At 35.7% G+C, this 25,331-nt stretch overlaps 1 protein-coding gene and 1 long non-coding RNA gene across 2 annotated transcripts in view; one reads left to right on the top strand and one right to left on the bottom strand.

The window, feature by feature from the left end:
* The window catches only part of LOC127557311 (uncharacterized), a 184,822-nt gene that overhangs the window by 125,875 nt on the left and 33,616 nt on the right, over window positions 1-25,331 (bottom strand). The gene's annotated exons all lie outside the window — the stretch shown is intronic.
* LOC127554677 (uncharacterized) lies at window positions 3,742-10,290 on the top strand. Its single transcript, XR_007952037.1, has 3 exons — window positions 3,742-4,394; window positions 7,961-8,037; window positions 9,795-10,290. It is a non-coding gene; the product is annotated as an uncharacterized LOC127554677 (long non-coding RNA).

The raw sequence follows: 25,331 nt of genomic DNA, 5'->3' as shown, positions 1-25,331 counted from the left end.
GAAGAATAGACTCTACAGACTATAGACCAGTGAGCTTGACTTCTGTTCCTGGGAAAATTCTAAAATGCATCATTAAGAAAATGGTTGGTGAAATTTAGAAAGGGAAGCAATTATAAAGAGCTGAACTTGACTTTATCAAGAACAAATTATTTCAGAATAAACTCATTTTTTTTGATGGGATTAAACTAGTAGATGAGTAGTAGAATTCATTATCAGGAAACTCATTATAGAGAGCTGAAAAGTGAAGCAAAAACTCATTCTGAGTCCCCATTTAAAAAGGACTCAAGCCCAGACAACCTTTTATTTCCTACCAGCTGCACTGCTAGGATTTGACTCCACCATCAGGATACCTTCTTACCTCCACTTCCCTTTTCAGCTTTCTTTGTGTTGTCTCCTCCCATAAGATGGTAAGCTTTTTGAGGACAGGGCATATTCTTAGTATTGTGCCTGTAATCTAATAGGTATTTTACATATTTTTTGTGTTATATGGTTTACTCAGATTTTAGTAAGGTTTTCTTAGTTGTTTTAGCAAGACTATTTTAAAATATAAGATGGAGCAATATGAAATAGATGATAATTACAGAGGCTCAGAATGAGTTTGGTGATTGGACTCAGAGATTTTAGTAGTTCAATATCAATGAGGCAGGTGGTTTCCAATAGAATATCTATGGATCTGTGCTTGGCTCTATATTGTTTAACATGGTAATTTAGACAAAGGAATAGATTATAAACTCATCAAATTTGCAGATTACACAACTCTGGGACCAATAGCTAATAGGATCCAAAAAGATCTTGACAGGCTAAGTGAATCTAATACACAATTCAAAAGGAACAAATGACTTACTAAACATTACATTTGAAGGCAGCTTCAACATTAGTCATAAATGTGAGCTTAGCTGTGATAAGAAAGTCATTGCATTCAAAAATAGGAAAGTGATAATACCAACTGTATTATATATCCTGTCAGTTTTCCTTTGGGTAGTGTGGTAAGTTCTTGATGCCATAGTTTAAGGAGTTGACAAACTGAAAAGTAATTATCAGTAGAGGGTTGATTGATATTTAATTTAGATAAAATTCAAAGTAGATATGATTGGTGTTTTTAAATATTTAAGAAGTTGTAGAAGTGAGTGCAAGGGATAATGTGGTAAAAAATTACCCAGACATGAGTTCTGTCAATAAAAAGTTATAATTATTTTTAAAAAATTAAAAATTAAAAAATTTTAAAAAATATTTAATAAGTTGTGAGGTAGAAAATGACATAAACTGAGATCTTTTGGGGGTCCCGGATGTAAACTGTATCCCCTTCTGGACCTCCCAGATCCTGGGAAAAGCTTGTAAACTCCCAGTTAAGTGGTTTGTCTCATTCAATTGGAGATCTTGATCAATCACCCTCTAAATCACCCTCTACTGGACTGCCACAAACAATTCTCAGTGGCTCAAACTCCAGTTAAGTAATCTCATTCAATTTTAAATTGAGTTGAAAACCAGTCTCTCAGGAGTTGGCCCCCATATCCATGCCAAAGCCCTATATCTGGGGCTACCTACCCAGATATTTTTTGCACTTGTCTTAATAGACTATGCCCATTGGTGAAGATATTCTCTTCTCAGTGTTAATCTTTGCTATCTTCCTAACAGGACTTTTTGCCACTAAGAAATCTGTCTTCCTAGCAAAGCTGGCTTCTCAGTACCCATAAATCCCTTCTGCCACACAGATTTCAGGTTTGCAGATTCTTTTGCATAGGACCCAGGCGACCAGAGGGGATTTCCCACCCCAAATCTCAAACCTCTTCACTACCACTAACCTCATCATTTGCATCTTATCAAAAAGAGATTAGACTTGTTCTTTTTGGTCACAGAGAGCAGAAGATCATTGGGTGCAATTTGGAAAGAGGCAAATTCAAGGGGTTAGATGTCAGAAAAAGTTTGGTGTAATGAGTTGCTTAAATACCCTTTCTTAGAGGTCTTCAAACAGAGAATGGATACCACTTGTATGGTATGTTATAGTGGGGACTCTTTTCTGCGTTGGAATAAAGGCTGTTGTGGTCCCTTCTAAACCTCCAATTCTCTGACTCTGAACAAATGGGAACAAACTCTGTAAATGTAATAGCAGATGCAAGATTGGAGAATAGTTCATTTTGTCCAACATGTGCGTGAAGTGTGTGAAGGGAGTAGTATAAAATAAAGTTGAGAAAATATATTGAACATGGACTATAAAGTTCTTTTAAGTGTCAGGCTAAGGAATGTATATTTTTGCAAAAGGTAACTTGGAGGTCATAGTCTCTTACAGGTCTAAATCCTATGATTTTAAGATTTTTTAAACTGAAGAATGAAAAGGATAGACCTGAGGATTAGAAAAATTCACATGGTCATTCTAAGTGTGAAAGATAGACTAGATAAAGATACTAGTTAGGCCACTGCAGTTGCTCAAGTGAGAAATGGGTCTGAACTAGGGTTGTAGTAGTGTGAATAGAGATGATGAAAATATAAGAAGTATTGTGGAGGTGGATGGGATGGGGCAACTAACTGAATTCGAGAAGTGATACAAGAAAGTAGCATGGTGTGGTAGAAATAAACGTTCAATTTAAGTTCTGCCTCATGACTTAGGCAAAGTTACTTATTTTTTTTCCATTTATAAAATGAGGGGATTTTAACTACATAACCTCTTAAATCCCTTCCAACTCTTAAATTCTTTCCTAACTTTAAACTAGTTGATCCTACCTATGAAAAAGTTTGGAAACTGAGGCTTGATGATTTGACGACCTTAACCATAGAAATTAAAAAGGATAGATTTAGGGAAGAGATTAGTTTAATTTTACACATACTAAATTTGAAAAACAAGTGGAATCTGAAGATCATCTTTCTGGGCTTGAGTTTCCCTAACTTTAAAAGAAGGTGTTTGAATTTCTAAAGTTCCAATCAATTCAAAATTTGTAGGCTTCTCTCACCCTAGTCTTCAACCCTTTTCTCAGTTTGTACCACAAGCCTAGCCCACTTAACATGAAATGTGGTAATAACGACCAAAGTTATATAACAGTTTAAGATGTGCCAAGAACTTAACATATATTTTCATTTGCTTGTCAGAACAGCCCTGTGAGGTAGATAGGTATTACTTCTATGCTATCAACATTTTGCAAATGAGGTTTATAGCATTTAGTAATTTCCAGTCACACAATTTGTATTGGAGATGGAATCTGAACTCAGGTCTTACCTAATTTCAAAGTCTAGCACTCTGAACCAAATTCCAGCCTATATCTCACCATTTCAGTAAACTTCCAATTTTTATTACCCAAAGAACCACAAAGAACTGAACCTTTGTTTGAACAATTGCTTGAAAATTTTTTTTTTAATTTCCTGTGTGTTTGGGTCTAGCTTTGTCAGTAACATATTATAATCTAAGGCACAGAGGTTTCATTTGAATTGCAAAATACGTTATGGACACTAAACAAAATATTTTTATGATTAATAAATAGCATTGTAAACCTCTAATTTTCTAAAGTAACTACGCCATAGACACACCTCAATTTATTTTGCAGTTCTTGAAATTAATCAAGTGTATTTTATTGCAAAACTTCGAGTGAATGTTTTTTATGGAAGCAGAGAACTCATTAAAATCCAAAAATAAGAAATCTCATTCGTCTGATGCAATCCTCTTAAAGCTCACTTAACCTTTACCTCTACAGGCAATGCCAAAAGAAAAATTAAGGACGCTGTTGGAGGCCCATTTTAAGAATAATGTCCTAAAACAGATCTCCACAGTTGGAGCATACAATAGACCAGCTTTTATTCAAATTAGGGAAGCTCAAGTGTTTCGGCCCATCTGCTGACAATGGCCTCCTTGTAAAAACCCGAGCCCGTGGAGGATCAGAATTTAGGAATGCGACTCAAGAAGAAGAGGCCCTCTTTCAGGGAGCTGCGGACTACACAGGCCAGAGCTGACGCCATGAGCTGCATCTTAAATGATTCATTTGAGCAGTTTGGTCATTGCGCCAAAGAACCATTTTAGGGGGGGTATATGAGGGGCGTTAGTCATGGGCAACAATTCTCAATAGTTCAACATAACCCGCTTTTTCCCCTCGTAAAGTCGTGGCTGGCACCGCCCCCATCCAACAACAAAGTCCTCTCTTTCCCGGCTCTATATGCTACCGCGGTTGTTTTTGGCCGATTCCCTTAGACTTCCCCTTCCGCCCTCAAGGGAGGGGGCAGGAGCTCGCTCCAAGACCGAGGCCTGGTCCCGAGAAGCCTCGCCCCTGCCCACCGACTCACGCGGGGAGTGGGGGCGCCAGAAAAGGCCAAGCTTTATATCAGGCCAAGAACGCCCAAATGGTCACGGACTGCAAAGGCGTCTGAGGACGCAGTTGGCGTCAGCAGCACGCTCTGGGCTGCTCCCGGCCAAGGTAAAGTGCTTGTCCCACCCCGCCTCCACTTTGGGTGCGCGCGCAGTCCTTCCCCGCCACGTTCTCCCTTCCCCCACCCCCACGCCTCCTCGCGCCAACCACTCGCGCGCGCAAAAAAGCAGCGGTTGCCCCTCAGTTCCGGTCACTGCCCCAGTCGCGTCCCCTTGTGGTAACCCACTTGAGCCCTAGAGCCTGGCGCCTGCGCGCTGCAGAGGAGGGGGGTTGGTGGGTGGGATCGAAGAGAAGGTTCCGGCACCACCCTTCTCTGCTCCCCCTCCGTCTTGTGCTCGGGCTACCAAGTGTTGCAGCGCCATCTGGTGGGGGATGTTTCCACTGCTAGCAATGGAACGCGCACTCGTGCACGCGATTTCTCCCGCCCCGCCCCGCCCCTTTCCTCTGAACGTTCCCGAGAAGGGTCCTAACGCAAAACTCTTCTTTTCCTTCTCTCCCGCCCTGCGGGAGGAGGCGGAGCCTAGAGTCCCTCTCTCAGTAGAATCACCTCGGCCTGGCTTTGGAGGAGCTTTGTGGGTTCCCGCTCTTTGCGGGGCAGGTCGTTGGGTGTGGTGAAGAGACTGAACCTAGCTCCTCTATCCTCCTCTGGCCCTAGGCCTGATTTCCGGCCTTCTCCCCATTGTCTCCTCCCCACTTCGCTGTGCTTCCTACGCTTCCTCTCCCTCCCTATTTCTGTTTCTTCCCTCCCCACCCCCAACCCCCGCCCCGTTCTCTCTTCCGAGTGCAGCAGGTTTTCCGGATCTCAATCGGCTAATCTGCCCTAAACTAAAGGATCTCGGGCATAGCTTTTGTTCCGGTACTGCGTGGCCCCGCCGGCCATGTCTGACCCGAGCTGGAGAGGCCACTTTTAAAATGGTGACTAGGAAATTAACATGTTCTCTCTGAGGTTGAATTTCAGAAAAAAAAAAAAAAAAAAAGCCGGAAGGCCCTTCCTCCAGAAGGACCTCTCATTTGATTGATAACTCCTCTGAACGGGGACGGAGCCGAGCTTCCTCTGGCCCCCATTACCGGACCATTTCCATCAAAGTCCTATATTTCTGCCAGTGGATAGGGGTCCCCAAAGTTCTAGGACGTCTTCAAGTTATTAAAACTTGAAACTGCACAGAAACTTTTGGTGCACCTTGTGTAGGGAATGTTTAGGAAAACTTGGAGAAAGTTCCCCATTCCTGCCCCTCCCCTTGATTATATGAAGATCAACTGTGATGAATTTGGCTCTTCTTAGCAATTTGGTAATTCAAGGTAATTCCAATAGATTGGGAAAGAAATGACATCTGCATCCAGAGAGAGAATTATGGAAAGGGAATATGAATCCAAGCATAATATTTTCACTTTTTTTTGTTCATTTTTTTCTTTCTCTTGGTTTCCTCCTCTTTTCCCTTTTTTCTTGCACATGACAAATATTGAATTGAAACATGACAAATTGGAAAAAAAAATTGTAAGCTCCTTGAAGTTTGTAAGCACCATGTCCTTTTAAAATTTCTATTCCCGGTGCTTATTACAGAGCTTGGAATACAGTATGTACATTTTTTTTTTTAGTCATGTGTATTGAAAACTACAAAATAGGATTTTTGCAGATAATTTCTTGGACATATTGAGAAGTGTCTCAGAAAGTATAATCTATTATGTTTACTGATTTTTAAAAGAATCATTTGACTTGATAGATTGAATGTAGCTTTGAAGGCTATATTCAAGCTAACTCCTATGCATACTGTAAATGGAAGAAGAACATCCTAGATGTTGGGAAAGTGCCTGACAAAAATAAAGATAGGAGATAGAGTATTGCATATGAAGAACCCGCAAGGAAACCAGTTGAGCTAATTGTAGAGTGCATGAAAGTGGAAATCTTGGAAAGTTAGTTGGGAACCAGATTATAAAGAACTTTACATGCCAAAAAGAAACAACTTTTTTTGATGCAAGAAATAATAAGGATCTACTGGAATTTATTGAATAAGGGAGTGATATGGTCAAACTTGTGCTTTTGGTGTATCGCCTTAGCAAATTTATGGAGTAGGAAAAGGAGACTGCTGGTAGAAAGTTTTGTTGAGAAGTGATGAAATTTTGAACTAGGGTGGCCATGAAAATTGAGGAAAAGGGATGGCAGAGGTGTGGAGGAGGAATTTACAAAACTTAGTAATTTCTTGGATTCGATAGAGTAAGAAGCTTTAAGAGGTCAAAAAGGACAAAGTTTGAGAAAGGCTATTGGATTTAGTAATTAAGTGATTACTTTTGTCTGGACTTTTCCACTCTGTGGCAGCTGACTTCTGCCCCTTCATACATTGGTGAATTTCTTCTAGAACTTCCATTTTTGAGCAAGAGCTAAAACCAGTCATGCTTCACTCCCTGGACCATGGTTCAACTGTCTTCTGTTGGATGGGTGCCATAGTGGATAGAGTTCTGAATCTGGAGTCAGGATGACTTTAATTCAACAAAAGTGTGTAACTGGGCAAGTTACTAACATCTGTTTGCCTCAACTTCAACTGTAAAATAATAACAATAGCACCCATTTATCATAGTTTGGGGCAGATCAAATAGGGTAACAAAAATAAAATGATTAGTACAGTGCCAGGTAATACAAATAGCAGATATTTAATAAATGGATTTATTTTTCCTTTGTTCATTCCTTCTTTCCTTTGCTCCTTCCTTTCTTTTTTCCTTTTCTCCAGACCCCTGCATTTGTATCCCCCTTCTCCTACTAGTGTTCTTCTCAAAACCTCCATTTTTTAAAAAAATAGCTTTTTATTTTCAAAATTCATGCAAAGATAGTTTTCAACATTCATCCTTGCAAAACCTTGTGTTCCAAATTTCCCCCCCTCCCTCTCTCCACATTTATCATGCTACACAAGAACAATTAAATCAAAAAGAAAAAATGAGGGGAAAAAAAAAAGCAAACAACAACAAAACAGGTGAAAATACTATGTTATGATCCACTTTCAGTCCCCACAGTCCTCTTTCTGAATGCAGATGACTCTCCATCACAAGTCTGTTAGAATTGGCCTGAATCATATTGTTGAAAAGAGCCATGTCCATCAGAATTGATCATTGTGTAATCTTCTTGTTGCTGTGTACAATGTTCTCTTAGTTCTATTCACTTCACTTAGCTTCAGTTCATGTAAATTTCTCCAGGCCTTTCTGAAATCATTCTGCTGATCATTTCTTATGGAACAATAATATTCCATAACATTCATATATCATAACTTATTCAGCCATTCTCTAACTGATGGGCATCCACTCAATTTCCAGTTTCTTGCCACTACAAAAAAGGGCTGCCATGAACGCTTTTTGCATATGTGGGTCCTTTTTCTTCCTTTAAGATTTCTTTGGGATAAAAGCCCAGTAGAAATGCTACTGGATCAAATCACAGTTTGATAGCCCTTTGGGCATAGTTCCAGATTGCTCTCCAGAATGATTGGATAAGTTCACAACTTCACCAAAAATGCATTAGTGGCCCAGTTTTCCCACATTTCCAACATTTATCATTATCTCTTTCTGTCATTTTAGCCAATCTGAATGGTGTGAGGTGGTACCTCAGAGTTGTTTTAATTTGCATTTTTCAGAACCTCCATTTTGGAAAAAAGACCCAGACTCACCATCCTTCATTCTCCAGACTTTGAATCACCATGCTCTTGCACAGGTATCCTTTTTAGTTTAGTTCTCTTTAATGTATTGTCTTTCCCCTTTAGAATATATAAGCTTATTGAGGAGAGGATTATCTTTGCTTGTACTTATATCTCTGCTGCTTAGTATAGTGCTTGGTAACCTAATGATTGCTTATAAATATTCATTGACTTCAGAGATAACTTTGGAAAGAGAAGTTTCAGTTGAGTTATGAAGGTCAGAAAACATACTTCAAAGTATAGAGAAATAAGAAGAGAGGAAGTGAAAGCCACAAGTATTGCCAATCTAAATGGTGAACAAAGTTTAAAATCACAGGTTTGGACCACATCATATGTTATTGTGTATAAAATTATACACAAGCATATATAATCTAGGTGAGTGGGCTTCTAGATGCTATTTCTTGGAGCATGTAGAGATAATCTCTATTACCTATCAATTTGGGGTGGGGGTGAGGAAGAACTGTTGGGGCTAGACATGTCTAATTCATTGCTGAAGGGCTTGCACTAAAATGAAATGAAGAATAATCTTCTTATTGGTTGCTAAGTGAGAAGAATTGGTGGTAACTTCAAGGATTGTGCAAAAGTAAGATACAGGGCTCTTTAAGGATCTCCTTCTGTCTGTAAAGCACAGACTATTTGGAAATACTGTGTAGAGTTGAGTTGGAGCCACCTGCTCTGTCTCCCCTTGGCTTCTATGAAGCATTGAACACATAAACACTTTGACTCTGTAATTATTCTTTCCTGTTTTAAGGTAATTGAATGTCTAGCGGTGGTTGTATTCAAGACTGGTTATAACCTTGTGAATTCTGAAAAACCCCAAAATCTTTTGTCTCTAGAGTAGTAGTGGCAAAATTAGAGAGAAAAGCCACTGCAAAGATCAAGATTGTTTGAATAGTGCCAAGGTGAAAGGTGAAGTGCCTAATTACCATTATAGCCCAATTGCTTTACTTTTAAGTCCCTGATGAGGTTTAAAATGTTTGCCTTCTCAACAACTATAGCTATAGAGATAAGTTAAATTTCTTAATGCTGTTCTAATTCTGTAAATGCATACTGTGATTCTTTCCATATTTAGGTTTATACTTTGAATACCACTTTTTCCTATTTCCCTTTTTTAGACAGGATTAAGCCAAAAAAGAAATATTGTCCCCAGGTCTCTGGAGTGGAGAATTAATGATCAAATAAGTGTGGCAATAGAGCCTAATTGCTGTAATTAGGGGAATACTTCCCTAGCACACAACTAATTTTATCAAAGGAAAAATCTGGGCACAGGATAAAGAATGGTACAAAACTCCAATCTTATAAGTTATGGCAATGGTACTTCTTTGTTAGATATCTATATACTTCTGTCTATACATCTGTATCTTCTATATCTATTCCACCTATAGTTATGTGGCAAACATACATGTCTATGATCTAATTAAACAGATTGATAGGCTATAAATATTTACAAAATACACACTTGGGTATAGTATGTATATATGCATAGATAGTCTTTTTTACAGTATAATTTTCCAAAGTCTGCTCATTGATTTCTCACCATCCTCTAAGGATACAATCTATGTGTAAAGAATTTTCATAAAGATTTTTATAGATATGACAAATTAAATATGACCTGACAACTCAATGTCATGATATTATAACCAATTTCAATTGTCATTAGTTGAATTGATATTGACCTGTTTGCCAGCCAACAATCAATAGCATTTCTTTAAAAAATTACTATGTCTCTTTTATAATTATTTAAATTGCTTATTCTCTATTATTGTTCTGTAAGAAATGACCAGCAGGATGAATACAGAGAGGATTGGCGAGACTTACATGAACTGATGCTAAGTGAAATGAGCAGAACCAGGAGATCATTATATACCTCAACAATGATACTGTATGAGGATGTATTCTGATGGAATTGGATTTCTTCAACAAAGAGCTCTAACTCAGTTTCAATTGATCAAGGATGGACAGAAGCAGCTACACCCAAAGAAAGAACACTGGGAAACGAATGTGAACTATCTGCATTTTTGTCCTCCTTCCCAGGTTATTTTTACCTTCTGAATCCAATTCTTCCTGTACAATAAGAGAACTGTTTGGTTCTGCACACATATATTTTATCTAGGATACACTGTGATATATTTAACTTGCATAGGACTGCTTGCCATCTGGGGGAGGGGGTGAAGAGAGGGAGGGGAAAAGTCGGAACAGAAGTGAATGCAAGGGATAATGTTGTAAAAAAAATTACCCAGGCATGGGCTCTGTCAATAAAAAGTTATAAATAAATAAATAAGTTGTTTATTCTCTTTCTTTTATCTCTTAAGCTCTCTTATAACACTCTTTTGTTTAAGTGTATTTTCCTTCTCTTTCATACCCTTTTTCAGAATGGAATATATGATTCATTTATGAAGTTACAACTTATACAACATGTTTTAATTATTAGATTAGTCTTTTTATAGTTTCATCCTTTGAAGAAAACAAAATGTTTTTCAATTTAAAAAATATTCTGGTTGTATACTGATACAGTGAATTTATATATTCTTACTTTAATGCACCACAAGTTTTGTTAAACCTTAAATTGTATGACCTTTTTTTTGTGCTCATCAGAATGCAAATATTTTATTAGCCATATTTGTTGTTATATTTGTACTTTAAAAGATTACTTCCATTCATCAAAACTATAAATAATAATATAGTATGTCTGCTTGAAATATTGTAATAGCCACATGATAGTGGCTATTATCTTAGAAATACATTGAGATGCATTATATGTTGATATTTACTTAATTTTTGTTCCAAATATATGGCTCTAAAGGTCAATGAAGACTAATAGAAATTTTGTACTTTTTCAAAATGTTAAAATTATAATTCCAATTATAATTTCAAGCAAAATTATGACAGATTTGTTGAATTACAGAAGATATGATTGGAGAATAGAGAAAATGTGTTTATGGTATAAAAATTTAAGGTGTTCTTTATCCTGGTTACTTAGTGGATCAAAACAAATGTTGCCAGTTATGTTTTGTGCAAAATATAAAAGCTGAGTGATAAAATGGTACTTCTACTCATTGAAATGCCTTTTTAAAAATGAAAGGTCTCCTTCAAGTGGCATTTCAATAACACATAAGCAATTTCAAATTGATTTTAATCAGCCTACACTTGTTAAAGGAAAATTACAAGGCAAAGATATGTAGATTAGCTGCTGTTAAAGGAACTGTGGTACATTTCCCTCTGATTTAAGAGAAGAAGGAAATATCATGAAAGAACCACTTAAATAATTTCTAGCTTTAAAGTACATAATTATAAAGCAAAAGAGAATAGAAATGCATTAGGCATATACATATGATGAGACCATCCCTTGGTCTTACCAGATGGAAGACAAGATTTAATAAGCAATTTTTAACATTTTTATTTTGCATTCTTAACTTGAAGTTATATATGAATTAAAAACAGTAACTTATAAAATAGTTCATGCCATTCACTAATAAAATTTAGCCAACATCCTTTTTTCCCCAAACTAGAAAAACTGAGCTTTACTGCTGTTCCATTAGAAATGTAATCTTAAGTCAACTATTTAGCATCTCAGAGCAATAGTTTAGTCTTCTATAAAATGAGAATAAGTATAAATATCCTTCCTACTCCACAGTATTGTTTTAAGAAGTAAGAGTTAAAACTTACCATATTTGCATGAAGTGCAAATGATATGACATGCACACTTAGCAACTTCTTAAAACAAATTATCCTGGGATTGGAAACACTCAGACACTGTCCTGTATCCTAAAGTGAGAAACCATGGCACTTGAGGAATCTTCAGAGCAACACTTGAGAGCTCCCCATCTTAAAACTAGATTCTTGTTAAGTAGTTACAAAACTTAATTGTTTGTACACTGCTGAAAGAACTGCACAGTGCTGTCAGGCTCTGTAAATTTTATCAGTTCAAAACTGAGCTCTGATTTCCTCCATCCTCAACACTGGTGAATGAAGTGATTCATGTAAAAAGAAACTACCAAGAAATTGTAAATTGCTGTAAAAGTATATTATTGTTCACACTTATATTACTTGAAAATAACAAAGCTATATTTTGTAAAAAATATTTTTAATTCAGATTTTTTTTTTTTACTATATCAAATGAGTGAGTTGTTACATAGCAAAGGAAATTTTGTAAATAACAATATATTATTTTAAAATAATAGTGTCAATTACATTACAAAGGGAAATATTTACTTAAGAAAACATTTTAATCACTTAAGCAATTTAGAAGTACCATTTGCATATAAATTGCATTTCTAGAAAAATATTCCAAAATTCACATTTTTCACTAATTTAAACTAGCCTTTTCCAAGTTACTAAATAGGTATATTTGTGTTTATGAGATTTTATTTTATATAGGTAGTCGTGTGACAAAATAAATCACTCAACCTCAGTTGTCCTTTATTTCCTCACCAATGAAATGAAGAGATTTTACTAGTTAGAAGTGGCATGGATATAGTGAAACAAACATACTCAGATGGTACTAAGGAGGCCTGGGTTCTAATTCTTGTCTGGTAGTAACTTGGTTAGGTAAATTTGGTTAAATTTATCTCTCTAAAAACCAATTTCCTCATCTGAAAAATCAGGCCAATGTCATAGGATGTAGCATAGCTTGCAAGGCACTCTTAAAGGGATAGGAGAATCCAGGTTCTGAGTCTATGTCACAATGAATCATCAGCATAAATTTTTAGTGATAGTTTTATACATACATACATACATACATACATACATATATATATATATATATACAATTTCATATTTAATATTTCAGGGGGAAAATACTATTAGCATTGTTTTTTATTTTCTTTATATAAACATCACTTCTAGTGGGTGGAATATATATAGGTTTTGTTGTTAAAGTTTGGGGAAATGCTAGATTTAGTAATCTTGAAAACTCCTTTTAGCTCAAATATTTTATGATTCTGTTCCTTTTGTTCAGATACCTGTGATACAGGTAAAAATATTATCAAGGATGCAGGTATCTTTCCTTAGGAAATAAGAGCTTAAGCTCAAAGCATCTATTCTCGGTATCTAAATCCTCAGGCCTCTTATAGCGGTCCTTACAGAAAACTTCTCCCAAAGATACACTAACCTAGGGGAGAGGCAGGGTCACTCCAGAATACCAGATCTCGACACCTACACTACTCATTCATAAAGAGATCTCACTTGCCTTTCTTCCTCCCTCCCTCCCATCTTCCTCCCTTCCTCCTTCACTCCCGGCCTTCCTTCTTTCTTTCCTTCATTCCCTGCCTTCTTTCTTCCTTTCTTCCTTCCTTCCTCCCTCCCTCTCTCCCTCCCTTCTTTCCTCCCTCTCCTCCCTCCCCCCTTCTTTCCTCTTTTCCTCCCTCCTTCCTTCCTTCCTCTCTCCTTCTCTCCTCTCTCTCTCTCTCTCCCTCTCTCCCTCCCCCTTTCCTCCTTTCTTCCCTCTCACCCTCCCTCCTTTCTTCCCTCTCACCCTCCCTTCCTCCCTTCCTCTTCCTTTCCTTCCTTCTTTCTTTCTTTCTTTCCTTCTTTTCTTCCTTCCTTCCTTCCTTCCTTCCTTCCTTCCTTCCTTCCTTCCTTCCTTCCTTCCTTCCTTCCTTCCTTCCTTCCTTCCTTCCTTCCTTTCTCCTTCCCATTCCTCTCCCTCCCTATTTCTATAACCATTCTAGAATGGGACTGCCTTTAGTTCATGATTATTCCTGCTACAAACAGACAGCTTCAAAGTAAGAGAGAACCTTGTGTCCTTGTTAGGAATATCTAGTAACTTTATCCCTAAACTGCTTTGACTCCTTGATTGTGGTAATGCATTTTTAAATGTTTTATTTTCTCCTATTAGACTTTACATTTTATTAGGGAAAGGAATGTGTTTTTATTTCTATTGTGTTCCTGCACATATCTTCAGACTGTATCAATAAAACAATAAATTCTATTTGTTGATCAACTACTTGAACCTATGTAATAAGAATGCTTAACTAAAAATAATTCATTTTTTATCATTAGAATGAATACAAAATAAAAGGTTGACAAGGTGTAAAGTAAAACCCCCAATCAAAACATAGAGCTAATCAGTTATATGTTGGTAGTATGTTAAATGTTATATTATTTTGTTGACTGAAGTCGACAACTGATTCTACAATTCCTCAAGGTGTATAACTAATATTTATAAGATTCTCTTAGAAGTTATAACTGTGTGTTATAATGAAAAAATAACAATGTTGCACAAAATATTATTGTATTTTATTTTCAAATGATTCATGGAGTTTAGTATATTTATTCGATTAGAGCCGCATGATGGCAGCCTTGCTTTCAACTGTATTTCCTATTATTACAAATTGCCTTTTAGGATCATTTTATGAATTTTTCTTTCCTTTTATTTTTTAAATAAGAAATATCCATGGATAAGAATATGTAATGAACTCCATCTTACATGGTTAGCATCTGAAGAGATGAGAAACAAACATGAATTCAGGTAGGTATATAAAATTTTTCCTTAGCAGGTGCCTTACCCACTGTAGATATTCTTTTATTTATGTTATGTTTCTACTATAAGGGATAGACCTGTGATTGTTTTTCTTTTTAATTTAATAGTCATTATATTCACATGTTGAATTAGTCTTGGAGAGATTTTTCCATTTTTTTGTTCCCTGGCAGCAGGTAATTTTTTCCCCCAATCATTAACTATTGAATAGGTGCTATATGTTGTTATTGTTGTTTGTAATGGGCTGAGGCTTGAGTTGATGCACTGAGGTCCCAAGCATATGAGGCTAAATAGTAATTGGACCATACTCTATTAATAGATAAGCTTGGAGAAAGAATGGCCCCCACCCACTCTTTGTGCAAGTCCTGATGTGTTGTATAGGAAATGACGATTTTGGTGGGTAGAGGCAGGGGAGTGGAAAAGGAAGGGGAGGAGAGGCTTTTGGGATGGCCATTGCCACGGTTGGCTCGGCTCGCGTCGCTCTCTCTTAGCTGGCTTCCTGTCGCAACTGCCTATATTTGCTATCGCAATCTTTCTTGCCTATATTTGCTATTGCAATCTTTATTCACCTCTTCACTTCAATAAATATTGAAGATTTTTCCCTTAACCTGAATTCCTGACTCCGGCTGATTTTAAATACACGGTCATTACAGTTGTTGTTTTAGAAAAAAATACTGTCTTTTTGCAGTATTTGAGCTACAGTTCTTACATATATACACATATAAATATACATATATGTAAAACTATATGCAAAATATAGAGAATACGTATTAATTCCAAACAGCTAAATGTAAGGTAGTTTGAGAGGAAAAGAACTAGCAATTGGAGGAATGAGAAGAAGCTTAAGAAAGAAAGCAGTGCTTGAACTGCATTTTCTCCCCTCCCTCTTTTTATAAGGAAATTGGAATTTGGTGAGTTGCCCAAGGTCACACGCTTAGTAAGTGTCAAGTGACTGAAGCAGGACCTGAACTCATGTTCTCCTGATAACAGGGCTGGTATTCTATCCATTTTACAACTTAGCTACTACTTTGAATTTCAGTTTGAAAAAAAGAGGGATTCTATGAAGCATTGGTGAGGAAGGAAAAGTTACAGAGACAGGAGATGGAGAATTGCATGAAGAAAAGAGGGAAGGTTAGTTTAGAGCTGTAATTTGCAGGCTTTATTTGGACTGGTCTTCTGCAAGTTTAGGTTCAATTTTAGCTAAAAATGAAACATTACAGATCATTTAACCAGGAAAAGGTCAGCAAGGCCTTTAGGAAGCAATTATCAATGGAGACCCATTTGATAGTTGGCCCCCTTTTCCAACTATCAAACCCCAGTGACAACTTCTTTGTCCTTTAGAGAAAAAACTAGTCCAACCTACCTGAGAGGAAGGAAGTAAAAGACGATTAAAGGAAGTAATATCTATAAACTTGGACATGGGTTAGAAAAGACCCTTACAACAACAGAGATGAGCTAAAGAGCAGAATGTTGGAGTAAACTGCCATCCTGACTCTTTGCCTCCACTCTCTATTGTGGGGCCACTTAACCTCTACCCAGAAATCCAGGATCTATTAAGCTACAAAATGTCACAACCAAAATGTCCATAGTTTGATAGCTTGCTATTTTTAACCTTCCATCTCATATCATACTGACTAGTTGTTTCATTTAAAGTCATAGTGATTTTTTGTGTGTGCATGATTTACTGTGATTATGCTCCCACTTGGTATTTAAATTCCTTAGTAACTGATTTTCTGTTTTGTTTCTCTGTGTCTAGTCTCAGCTTTGGTTCCTATCCTAGCAACCCCATTCCTTCAGGACTTCCTGCTCAGCCCTTCCAGAATTAAAGTTACACTTCTTGAATCCAGTTTTCATTGATTATGTCCACACTGTTGGCTGATGCCACCAAACTGCTTCCCTAGAACTCTGCTCATTGCCTACTAATGGATTTCCCTGTTATCATGTATTACCCCCTTGCTAGGTCAATTATCTGTTGGACCTCACTTTACTCTACCACCTACATACCTATATTTCCAAATGGTGCTGAGAACCTCCTCAGTAAGTTGTCCTGCCCCTTTGAGTGTCTATTTTCTGGTCTTTAGGTATACCTGTCTAGCCATCAACATAAAACTGATTTTAATAATTATGCCTCATAGATTTAAGGAGAAAAAAGATAAGGATACTAGAATAACTGGCCTCATGAAAAACCTAAGAATCTGGGGAATTCAAGTGAAATAAGAGACAAAAAAGAGGAAGAAAGAGAATAATGGCAATAAAGAATTTGTCTATAGTGGTAGTAGATATTACAATATGTAAATTATCAAAAATTAAATTTATTGACAAATAACATCTTAACCTTAATTTTTGTTTTTTAAAGAAACCTGGATATAATTACTTGTTTTACATGATTTTCACATTGAGTTCATAAGCTTTTGCACCAACTCTTTCTTTCATCATAAAACTACAATCACATTGCATAGTAAAGATTTATTTGATGAAGTCTAGTTCATGGGTTTTCAACAGAGTTTGTCAAGTGAGATGCTAGGCCACTGAAACATGTTTGTGTATATCTCTTTGACAAATTTCTTACTCTATCATGATTTGTAACATGATGAAAAATATGTTGAATATTTCAACTTTATTTTGGAATTTCTATAATTCTAGAATAATTTTGTTTGTCCTTATTTCAACATATTTGTTAGTTTATCATTCCCTCAATAGAAACAACCTTTTTAGGCCAACCAAAAGTGAAAAAAAAAATCTCTGAAGCACTTTTGGATGAACGTTTTAAAATCAGATGAAGTTGCCCATGTCTTGATGGCTTACTTGAACTTCTAACATCAATTTTGATAAATCTTGAATAAAATAAAAAATTTCCTCAATATTTTTTCTATTTCTTTTCTATTTTTTAATATCCTAATTTTTGTGCTGTCTTGCCCACTCTAATTTTTTTTCTTAACAATGATTAGCAGCTGTTTTTAGTGAGTTTCTCTGTTCTTCCAAACCTATGGAACCTCCACTGCCTTGAAAAAGACTCAACAACCCTCCCATTGCCATGGTTCTCTGAATGTTTTTGCCTGTTTCCTAGGGATTAATTAGTTTTTTTACAGCAATAATTTGCCAATTTTTGATGTTTTCTCACTTAATTAAACTTTCTTTTGCACTTTAGTTGATTGTTCCTATTGTATTGTGGGCTTGAATGATCCTTGAAAATTGTGACTTGAGTATACTAACTGCACTGCAATAAAATGTGCACTTTGCAAAACACAATTACTATAGTAATCTTGTGTTTAATAAACCCAAAGACTCCAGTTTTGGGGATAATAACTCACTATTTGACAAAAAAATTGCTGGGAAAATTGGAAAATATTATGGCAGAGACTAGGCATTAACCAACACCTACCACCCTATACCAAGAAAAGATTAAAATGGGTTCCTGATTTAAACATAAAGTGTGATAGTACAAGCAAATTAGGATAATAAGGAATAGTCTACTTCTCAGATCTGTGGAGAATAAAGGAATTTATGGCTAAAGAAGAACTAGAGAACATTATGAAATACAAAATGGATAATTTTGATTAAACTAAAAAGGTTTTATACAAATAAAACCAATGCAGCCAAAATTATAAGGGAAGCAGAAAACTGGGATTTTTTTTTTTTTTTTTTTACATCCAAGGGTTCTGATAAAAGCCTCATTTCTAAAATATATAGAGAATTTACTCAAATTTATAAGAATACAAGTGATTTTCCAATTGATAAATGGTCAAAGATATTGAACAGACAATTGTCAGATGAAGAAATTAAAGCCATTTCTAGTGGAGGAGGAGCCAAGATGGCGGAGAAGATGCACGTGTCATTCTAATCTCCTCTTCTATCCTCACCACTGATTACCAAATTCAGCCTCAGAAATAGTGCTTGACTGATAAATCCACAAATATTGGGAGTATAACAAATTACCAGCCAAAGTCCTGATTGGCAGGAGTAGGCCAGCGCAGGCAGGGAGGTAGAATGCAGAGGCTAGCACACTGAGCAGACACAGGTGGGGGTGGTCTCTGCAAGTGGAGATTTTGCAGGGAGGATTCTACCACAGATTGGCTGCTCTGCTTTGGTTGCAAAGCAGTAGATCAGCAGAGAAGTTACAAAAAGGCCAAAAGTAGTGTGTACTCCAAAAAACGCCAGAATCTAACAGAACCCATCTAGCACCAGAAATGACTCAGCACAGACCACAGCACAGCTATGTAGCCCCATTCTGCAGTGTGAGGCTTTTGCCCAGGGAAGCCACAAATCTGCATAGCAGGGGGCTCTTGCCCAAGGCAATAGAACTTTCACAGGGTGGCTGGGCTTCCCAGAGCAGAAGCATTTCAGGTGGGGGGGCTCTTCCCAGGGCACTTCCCAGGGCCTGGCTGCTCTTAGCACCCTGTTTGCAAGATAGCTACTGTCCATATATCTATCCCTACTCTGCAGAGGAAGCTGGTAATCTCCTTGCCCTGAAGATAGACCCTACAGGCTTAAAAAAAAAAAATGAATAAAAAAGTCAAACCTACACTAACCATCACTAACCATCACTAGCTTCTATACAGAAAGAGAGCAGATTTTCAACCCCAAGGAAACTAATAAGAGACAATCTCCAGACCAAATCCCAAAGGGGGATGTAACCTGATCCCTATCACACAAAGCTCTCCTAGAAGAAATTATAAAAGATCTTAAAAGAGAGCTAGAAGAAAAATGGAGAAAGGAAAGAGAAGCTCTGCAAGAGAATACGGAAAAGGCATATAATTTACTTAAAGAAAAATTTGATAAAGTGAAAAAAGAAAACAACTTCCTGAAATGTGAATTGGAAAAGATAAAAAATTCCCAGGAAAGTAAGATTTGTGAATTGGAAAAAAGAAAATAACTCAATAAAAAAAAATTAGTGAAATGGAAAAAAATTCCTTAGAGAAAAACAACTTATTTAAAAACTCAATTGGACATATGTAAAAAGAAGTAAAAATAAGTTAATGAAGAAAATAACTCATTAAAAATCAGAACTGAATAAATAGAAATGAATGATTCGTTGAGACAATAAGAATCAGTCAAGCAAAACCAAAAAAATTAAAAAATAGAAAAAAATGTTAAATATCTACTTGGAAAAGCAACAAACTTGGAAAATAGATCTAAGAGAGATAGTCTGAGGATTATTGGACTTCCTGAAAATGATGGTGAAAAAAAGAGTCAAGGCACTATTTTACAGGAAATCATTAAAGAGAACTGCCCAGATGTAATAGAATCAGAAAGAAAATAGGTATTGAAAGAATTCATCTAACACCTTCTGAAAAAGACCCTAAAATAAAAACTCCAAGAAATATTGTGGCTAAATTTCAGAACTATCAGACTAAGGAAAAACTATTATAAGCAGACAGAAAAAAAAAAAAAAAAAACAATTCAAATACCAAAGAGCCACAATAAGGATCACTCAGGATTTAGCTGCTTCCACATTAAAGGATCAAAAGGTCTGGAATCTGATATTCTGAAAGGCAAAAGAACTTGGAATGGAGCCAAGAATAAACTACCCAGCTAAGCTAAGCATTTTCTTCCAGGGAAGAAGATGGACATTTAATAAAAAAGGTGAATTCCATTTGTTTCTAAGGGAAAAAACCAGAGCTAAACCTCCAACTATAGGACTCAAGAGAAGCAGAAAAAGCTAAAAAGAACTCTTGAGAACTGTATTTCTGTTGTGGACATACATAAAGAGTGCATGTATAATTTGATTTTATTGATATAAAGGGGAAGTAGAAATGGAAAGAGGATAGTATCAGAAAAAGGGAAAAGGGAAGATAAAAAGAGGGAAACTACATCCCACAAAGAGGCAAAGGAAACCTATCATATCTGAGGGAATTTAGGGAGGAGGAGGAACATTGTGTGAATCTTACTCTCATCAGATTTGGCTCAAAGAGAAAAATAAATAATTGACATATTTGGTTTACAGAGAAACTTCTCTCACCTCATTAAAAAGTGAGAGAGCAAAAGGAAAAGAGTAATAAGGGAAAGGTATAAGAAAGGGAAACAGATTCAAAGGGGGTGGGAGGGATTCTAAAGAGGGAGAGCTGTATGAGGCAAGTGGTGTCCATAAGTTTAATACTGAGGAGGGGGATAAAGGAAGTAAGAAAAAGAAAAGCATACTCTGGGGATAATAAAATGGCAGGAAATACAGAATTAGTCATTTTAACCATAAATGTGAATGGGATGAACTCTCTCATAAAGTGGAGGCAGATAGCAGATGGATCAAAAGCCAGAACTCTACAATATGTTGTTTACAAGAAGCACATTTAAAGCAGACAGAGTAAAGGTAAAAGGATGGAGCAGAATTTATTATGCTTCAGGGGAAGTAAAAAAAGCAAGAGTAGCTATCCTTATTTTAGATCAAGCAAAAGCAAAAATTGATCTAATTAAAAGAAATAAGGAAGGAAACTATATCTTGCTAAAGGATAGCATAGACAATGAAGCAATATCAATACTAAACATATATGTACCAAGTGGTATAGCATCTAACTTCCTGAAGGAGAAGTTAAGAGAGTTGCAAGAAGAAATAGACAGCAAAAATATAATAGTGGGAGATCACAACCTTGTACTCTCAGAATTAGATAAATCAAACCACAAAACAAATAAGAAAGAAGTTAAAGAGGTAAATAGAATATTAGAAAAGTTAGGTGTGATAGATCTTTGGAGAAAACTGAATGGAGACAGAAAGGATTACAGTTCATGAAACCTATACAAAAATTGACCATATATTAGGACATAAAGACCTCAAAATTAAATTCAAAAAAGCAGAAATAGTAAGTGCATTCTTTTCAGATCATGATGCAATAAAAACTACATTCAACAAAAAGCTGGAGGTAAATAGACTAAAAAGTAATTTGAAACTAAATGATCTCATCCTAAAAAATAATTGGGTGAAACAGCAAGTCATAGACACAATTCATAATTTCACCCAAGAGAATGACAACAATGAGACAACATACCAAAATTTGTGGGATACAGTGAAAGCGGTAATAAAAGGGAAATTTTGTATCTTTAGAGGCTTACTTGAATAAAATAGAGAAAGAAAAGATCAATGAATTGGGCTTGCAACTTAAAAAACTAGAAGACCAAATTAAAAACCCCTAATCAAATATTAAACTTTAAGTTCTAAAATTAAAAAGAGAAATTGATAAAATTGAAAATAAAAAAAATATTGAATTAATAAATAAAACTAAGAGTTGAAAACTCTTATGAAAAATTTTTATGAAACTTTTATGAAAGTTTATGAAAAAACCAATAAAATAAACCACTGGCAAATCTAAAAGGAAAGAGGAAAATCAAATTGTTAGTCTTAAAAATGAAAAGGGAGAACTTTCCACCAATGAAGAGCAATAATTAGGAGTTACTTTGCTCAATTTTATGCCAATAACTTTGATAACTAAGTGATATGTAACAGAGCAATTATTCAATATTTATTGTTTGAACAAGATTTTCTTCAACTGAATACTCCATTTGAACCACTGTCTACCTTAAAAGAGAAAAATCTTACTTATACTATATGAACTATGTTTTGTTTCTCCATAGGAAAAAAAAATTACACTAAATTATTCCAACAGAATTATTCTGTTTGCTTCATCTAGATGAAATTTTTGGCATCTAAATTAAAAAATAAAATCAAACCATTACCACCACCAAAATCCCCACACCAGAAAAAAAACTTTCATTTTTCAAAATGGCAAGAATTCTGACATGCTTCAGTTTCCATCTAAGAACAATTCCATTCAGATGGAAATGATAACCCTTCAATTCATAAAATTGATTTGATCTTTACTTTTCCAATAGTAATTAAAATAAATAAAGTTCAAAATGAGGTTATGACAACCATAGTATTTTTTGTTTGTTTGTCTTTTTCTATTTGGTCATAATATGTCATATAGCAGGCATCCTTGGCTCTTTATTTTCATTTACCCAGCCTCATTTCCAATCAGATAACAAGTCTTAATGATGCATCACATACAGCATCTCTCTTCTACATTCCTTTCCCTGTACTCACCTGGCCCCTACTCTAATTTAGGGTTTAATTATCTGTCACCTTGTCTAGTGTAATGCTCTCTTCACTGTCCCTGCTTTGTCTCTCCTCTCCATTTTATCCATATAGCTGCCAAAATGGTATTACTAAATCATAGATCTTATTATGACACTTTTCATGAAGTTTGAGTGGTTTTCACTATTGATTCTAGAATAAAGTACCAATTTCTTTGTCATTTAATGACCTTCACAAGCTGAATAAAATGCCACTTGAGGTAGCTAGATGGCTCAGTGAATAATGTACTGGACTTGGATACAAGTTAATTTTTTCTTTTTTTTTTTTTTTATAATTTATCTTTTTAAAAAAAATTTGTTATAGCTTTTTATTTACAAGATATATGCATGGGTAATTTTTCAGCATTGACCCTTGCAAAACCTTCTGTCCCAACTTTTCCCCTCCTTCCCCTCATCCCCTCCCCTTGATGGCAGGTAGACCAATACATGTTAAATATGGTAAAGTACATGTTAAACACAATACACATATACATATCCATATAGTTATTTTGCTGCACAAGAAAAATCAGACTTAGAAATAAGGTAAAAATAACCTGAGAAGGAAATAAAAAATGCAAGCGGACAAAAACAGAAGGAATGGAAATGCCATGTTGTGGTTCACACTCATTTCCCATAGTTTTTTCACTGGATGTAGCTGGTTCTCTTCATTATTGCACAAATGGAACTGATTTGGTTCATCTCATTGCTGAAGATGGCCAGGTCCATCAGAATTGATCATCTGTATTGTTGTTGAAGTATATAATGATCTCCTGGTCCTGCTCATTTCACTCAGCATCAGTACATGTAAATCTCTCCAGGCCTTTCTGAAATCATCCTGTTGGTCATTTCTTACCAAACAATAATATTCCATAACATTCATATACCACAATTTATTTAGTCGTTCTCCAATTGATGGGCATCCATTCAATTTCCAGTTTCTAGCCACTATAAAAAGGTCTGCCACAAACCTTTTTGCACATGCAGATCCCTTTTCTTTCTTTAAGATCTCTTTGGGATATAAGCCCAGTAGTAACACTGTTGGATCAAAGGGCATGCACAGTTTGATAACTTTTTGAGCATAGTTCCAAATTGCTCTCCAGAATGGTTGGATGCATTCATTCATTCACAATTCCACCAACAATGTATCAGTGTCCCAGTTTTCCCACATCCCCTCCAACATTCCGCATTATCTTTTCCTGTCATCCTAGCCAATATGATAGGCATGTAGTGGTATCTTAGAGTCATCTTAACTTGCATTTCTCTGATTAATAATGATTTGGAGTGTCTTTTCATATAGCTAGAAATAGTTTCCATTTCTTCATCCAAAAATTGTCTGTTCATATCCTTTGACCATTTATCAATTGGAGAATGGCTTGATTTCTTATAGAGTCCATTCTCTATATTTTTTGGAAACGAGGCCTTTATCAGAACCTTTGACTGTAAAAATGTTTTCCCAGTTTATTGCTTCCCTTCTAATCTTGCCTGCATTAGTTTTGTTTGTGCAAAATCTTTTTAATTTGATATAATAAAAATTTTCTATTTTGTGATCAATAATGATCTCTAATTCTTCTTTGGTCACAAATTCCTTCCTCCTCCACGGAAGACCTTAACTTTTTCAAATGATATGGAATTTTAAAAAATTTTTCCCTAAATAAAATTTTCCCCATTCTTGTGTACTGCAGAGCAGTTTTAAAGATACAACAATGGACTATGGGACTTTTAACATTTTTTAATATTCTTCAGTTGGTGTAGCAATGATAGGCAAAAATAAGCTAAAGTTTAGCATTACTTGGATTTCTGTTAGAATCCTAATGTTTGCAGATTCATGATCCTGAAGACTGTGATTTCCTGTATTTTTATCTGTCTTTTTATTGTGAAATCTATATTTCAATAATTAAAAAGATTTATCATGTGATCAATATGAGTTTTTTTCCTACTCATTCAAGATGCAACTCCCTGTATGTTATATAAAACTGTTTCATGAGCTGCAGTGGTAAAAAAAAAAAACAAAAAATTAATTAATTAGTAGCCAACATTTTGATGATAACTTTCTCCACATGTTCAAGAAGGCTGGACCTTGCTTGGCAGTCCATTGTTGGGTCTGCTTGACCCCAGCAACAGTCAGGTTTGGTAAGATCTAAGCCTATAGTTGTGTTCTGCTGATCTAGTCTTTGGAACCCATAAGTACTGTGACAAGCAATTAGAGTAAGATTTTATTGGAGGAGAAAAATATGACTTTTTGAAAAATGTAAATTACAAAATAAAGATGATGTCTAGTACCATTATGGAATTTGAATAGCAATATGGTAGAAGCAGTCTTCTGATTTACAAGCAAGTTTAATTGCCTAGCACTTTTAGTTCTCATAATCCTAGTCTCATATTAGCAGCTAATTCAGAGCTCTAAAAAATCACACTAAGCACTTTACATTCATGGGAACATGCCAGATTCTTCCCCATGGAAGTCTAAGTCTCTTTTTGGTAACAAATTGAGAGCTTAAGGATGCATTGCTAAATTTTTTCAGACTACTTGAGTGTGATTTAACATATGATGTCATGTTAAGAGATGAGGGTCATTAGTGTGAAAAAAGCAGCAATGGTTTCATAGATGTTTCATAAATATATAGATGAATGAAATCAAATATATATCCAAATCAAACCAGTAGTGGCTATTATCTTGCACACAAAATTTTACATGTCCATAGATTTAATGCTCACAGGACCCTAAAGGTTTTTTTTGGGTTTTTTTACATATGAAGAACTATTTTAAGAAAAAAC

This window comes from Antechinus flavipes, chromosome 3 (genome assembly GCF_016432865.1).
Source record: "Antechinus flavipes isolate AdamAnt ecotype Samford, QLD, Australia chromosome 3, AdamAnt_v2, whole genome shotgun sequence".
NCBI lineage: Eukaryota > Metazoa > Chordata > Mammalia > Dasyuromorphia > Dasyuridae > Antechinus > Antechinus flavipes.
This window is presented reverse-complemented; position numbering and strand designations above follow the sequence as displayed.